Genomic DNA, 4090 nt, shown 5'->3' on the forward strand with positions numbered 1-4090 from the left:
GGGGGGGGGGATAGTCCAATTGTTTATGATACTGTGAGAAGTCTGAGGGTCATTTCACACCTTAGCGTGTGATATCCGTGTGCACAGTGCAGCACGCCGGGTGTGCTGATATCTTGAGATCAATTCTTAATGGCGCCTCATGGCGGGTTTGTCATGCGTTGTGGTGGTGGTGCAATGCATGTTATTATGAAGCCATGCGCTGCAATGCACGTCCACCATTGGGGTGCCATTAAGTCTAGTGCAGGGGTGGGCAGCCTCAGCCCTCCAGCTGTTGTGGAACTACAAGTCCCATGAGGCATTGCAAAACTGACAAGCACAAGCACGACTCCCAGAGACAGAAGCATGATGGGATTTGTAGTTTCACCGCAGCTGGAGTGCCGAGGTTGCCTCCCCCGGTCTACTGTCTGATGACACGGGATGGCAACAGCTGCACAAAGTTTTGGCCTACCTTGTTTGGGGGATTGGGGGGGGCCCTGCACCCCGCTGTTGTAGGTGGAGCATGTACAGTAACAAATCCCCAATCCTCTCCACTTAATAGCGGGAACACCTCGGTGTCCCCGCGTCCGCGTTTCACCGCAGCCCGGCGCGCCCCGGGACCGACCCCCGTCAATTCCGAGCACTTTAGCAAAAGCGCTGGAAACCCGTCGATGGCAGCCGCGCGCAATTAGTGCTTTCCATTAATTACAACTCTCATTTCCATTAGCGGGGGGTCAATGCAGATAAACAGGCGGCGCGCCGGCAGGGAGGTTGTGGGTAAGTAAACAGATATTATCAGGAGGCCCCTCCCCCAGTCCTCGCATCGCTCCAAAGTCCGCGGCAGCTGGAGGAGCGTTCTACCCGCGTCACCTCAGTCACTATAATGTGCTCTGTACGGCACCGCGGTATATGTCAGAGCTATATACATGTATAATAATAGTGTGTGACTGGGGGGGAGGGGACATTAGAGTGTAAGCTCCTCTGTACAGAGACTGATGTGACTGTGGGGGAGGGGGGCATTAGAGTGTAAGCTCCTCTGCACAGAGACTGATGTGACTGTGGGGGGGAGGGGACATTAGAGTGTAAGCTCCTACCTTCCTCAGCCAGAACTTTATAATGGATCTGGATATCTGGGGAAAGAAAATCTCAGGCCCTCAAATGAGAGGAGTCAATGTCGGAGGTTCGAGTCTCCAGACCTCGCGTGTGGACCCCAGGCCCAGAATTTCTGGGGGTTGCAGAACTCAGATCAGACATACAGACCCTAAAGCACCCAAACTGCAGAGGACAGGACCTGTGTTCCACAAAGCAGAAGGACCTCCTTCAATCAACTCTTTCTGACCTTGCACCCCTCGTTATTTAGTCATCTAGGCCGCTACCACCGCGCAACATAAGACAGACCCAGTACCGGGCCGCAGAGCATTGCACCCGAAGAGCACCCAGTACATGGGCTGCAGAGCTTCTCCCCCCCACAACACTCAAACTGCAGAGCAGGAACCTGCCGGTGGAAGGGAGGCCTCTCCAGGCCTGTGAGATCTGCGAAGTGAAGAACATTCCATGTCCCAGGAATTCCAGACTCTGCTGCTGCCGTCTTCAGCCTAAGTGCCGGGCAAGTTACAAGTTGCAGGGACTCCGTATGTGGCTGCAGAACATCAACCAAAGAGACACAGCAGAGCATCGCAGAACATCAACCAAAGAGACACAGCAGAGCATCGCAGAACATCAACCAAAGAGACACAGCAGAGCATCGCAGAACATCAACCAAAGAGACACAGCAGAGTATCGCAGAACATAAAGCAAACAGACAGCAGAGCATTGCAGAACTCAAGCTACTCTGATTGAAGTGCAGTCACCCGCCAGACAGTTTAACCAGTTCGGAGCTCAGCCTTGTGCAGCACATTCAGCATTTGCAGAGCGCACAATCTGCACTTTCAGTGTATAGAGTATATAGATTATTGTGTACAGGAGCACGTCACAGGCCATTCATGATTTGCAAAGCACAGGCACATTTTGCAGAGCATTCAGCAGGAGCACAGGAGCTGCACAACACACCATTTGCAGAGCACAGGTATTGCAATATATACATTCCTACAGCACACGAGTGCAGGGCATGCAGCAGGCGCAGAGCACAGGGGCTGCAGAGCATTTAGAATGTGCAGAGCACAGGGGCTGCAGAGCATTCAGCATGCGCTGAGCACAGGGGCTGCAGAGCATTTAGAATGTGCAGAGCACAGGGGCTGCAGAGCATTCAGCATGCGCTGAGCACAGGGGCTGCAGAGCATTTAGAATGTGCAGAGCACAGGGGCTGCAGAGCATTCAGCATGCGCAGAGCACAGGCTCTGCAGAGCATTTAGAATGCGCAGAGCACAGGGGCTGCAGAGCATTCAGCATGCGCAGAACACGGGCTAGCATTTAGCATGCACAGAGCACAGGGGCTGCAGAGCATTTAGCATGAGCAAACATTTTGCAGAGCTCAGGAGTTCCAGGACGTTTAACATTTGTAAAGCACTTTGGCTGCAGAGCATTTAATATTTGCATACCACGAAAGGTGCAGAACACTTCAACATCTGTTGAACCATGTGCAGAACATTCAGCCTTTGCAAAGCACACAATGCATCGGACATCTAGCATTTGTGCAGGGCACAAGGGTACATGAGCTGCAGAGCATCAAACATGTGCAGAGCATTCCGAGAAGCTCAGGGGCTTCAGAACATTTAGCAAAGCACAGAACAGTTGCAGAACATTTAGAGGTCTATGTATTACTGTTTTCACTCAAGATTCACCCACCTTCTACACAAGATTCAGTGTTAGAGCAATGAGCTCAGGCATTCCGAAAGTTGCAGAGCATTCGTTATTTGCAGAGCACAGAAGCTCCAACATCTGAAGCCTTTGCAGAGCATTTCGTAGAAGTTGCAGAGCATTAGTTATTTGCAGAGCACAGAAGCTCCAACATCTGAAGCCTTTGCAGAGCATTCCGAAGGTTGCAGAGCATTAGTTATTTGCAGAGCACAGAAGCTCCAACATCTGAAGCCTTTGCACAGCACGGGGGCTGCAGAACGCGAAGATTTGCAGATCATACAATGTGCGGAACATTTGCAGAGCCCCCCCTATCACCGATCTGCCCCCCAGTGCCGGCACAGCGCCCCCAGGCGGAGAGGCACGCCGCTCTCGGGCTCTGGCTCTGCCCCGCATACATTATGTGACATCAGCTGTAGTCTGCGCTCTCCTCCTCCTCCCAGCCAGAAGCTCGGAGTACTCCATGGTGAGCGGACTGTGCGCCTTGTGCCTGCTGTGCGGGGCCCCAGACTGATGCCAGCTGCAGCCCCCGGAGCCCAGTAAGTGCCAGGCTGTGTCTGTGTGAGGGGGGGTCTCCGGTGTGAGCGGGCAATCAGCTCTCTGCAAATTCCTCTCCTCCATCCCAAACTCACCTTCCTCTGCCGGCTTCTCTCTGGAGTTTCTACCCAGCCTGCTGCCACCCCATCCATCACCCCTCCCCGGTGCCTGTACAGTGCCCAACACCTGGGTGGCTTCTCATGCCCCTTCCCAGGCTGCCTATATTAATGCCCCTTTATCTGCCCCACCCATTCATATGCATCATCCCTTTCTTCATCCCTCTGTCACCATTCACTGGCTGCATTGTGCCATGTTTGGGGTCACAGAGAACAAAGCGCCTCGCTGGGCATGAGACGGTGCACGCTGGAGGGTCTGCATCCCTCCGATGGGTTAACACATGCAATCATTCCCCTGTAATGCTGGGACACACGCTGACATGTGAGGGATTCGCATTTTGGGGAATCGCATGTTAAACTCGCATGATCGGCACCGATGCTCACGACTTATTTTCTGATTTATTTTTTGCATTTTGTGATGAAGACGTAAAGTTGGCGCTGTGTGTCAGCCGTGCGATGTGACCGGCGATATTCCATAGACAGCCTTTTGTCTTGGAATGTGGAAAGAAGGAGTGAAACATGTTTCTGTGCTGTTCGCTGTTTTTTTGACGTCGGGATGCAGATTTGTAAATCATTTCCTATCAATATTGTCTTTTTTGATTTCCTTTTGTCATGATACAAAGTGGCGAGTTTTCTCCTCTCCGCCGGCTGGAAATGATCTGAGACCC

At 52.5% G+C, this 4090-nt stretch overlaps 1 protein-coding gene across 1 annotated transcript in view; it reads left to right on the plus strand.

Moving 5' to 3' along the window:
• The first annotated feature begins 3225 nt into the window (after positions 1 to 3225).
• The window catches only part of SEMA5B (semaphorin 5B), a 297119-nt gene continuing 296254 nt past the window's right edge, over positions 3226 to 4090 (plus strand). The window contains exon 1 of the mRNA XM_018558083.1: positions 3226 to 3308. The gene's annotated coding sequence lies outside the window, so the exon portion shown is untranslated. The remainder of the gene's footprint in view (positions 3309 to 4090) is intronic.

The sequence above is a fragment of the Nanorana parkeri genome, unplaced genomic scaffold (genome assembly GCF_000935625.1).
Source record: "Nanorana parkeri isolate BGI_ZX_2015 unplaced genomic scaffold, ASM93562v1 scaffold320, whole genome shotgun sequence".
NCBI lineage: Eukaryota > Metazoa > Chordata > Amphibia > Anura > Dicroglossidae > Nanorana > Nanorana parkeri.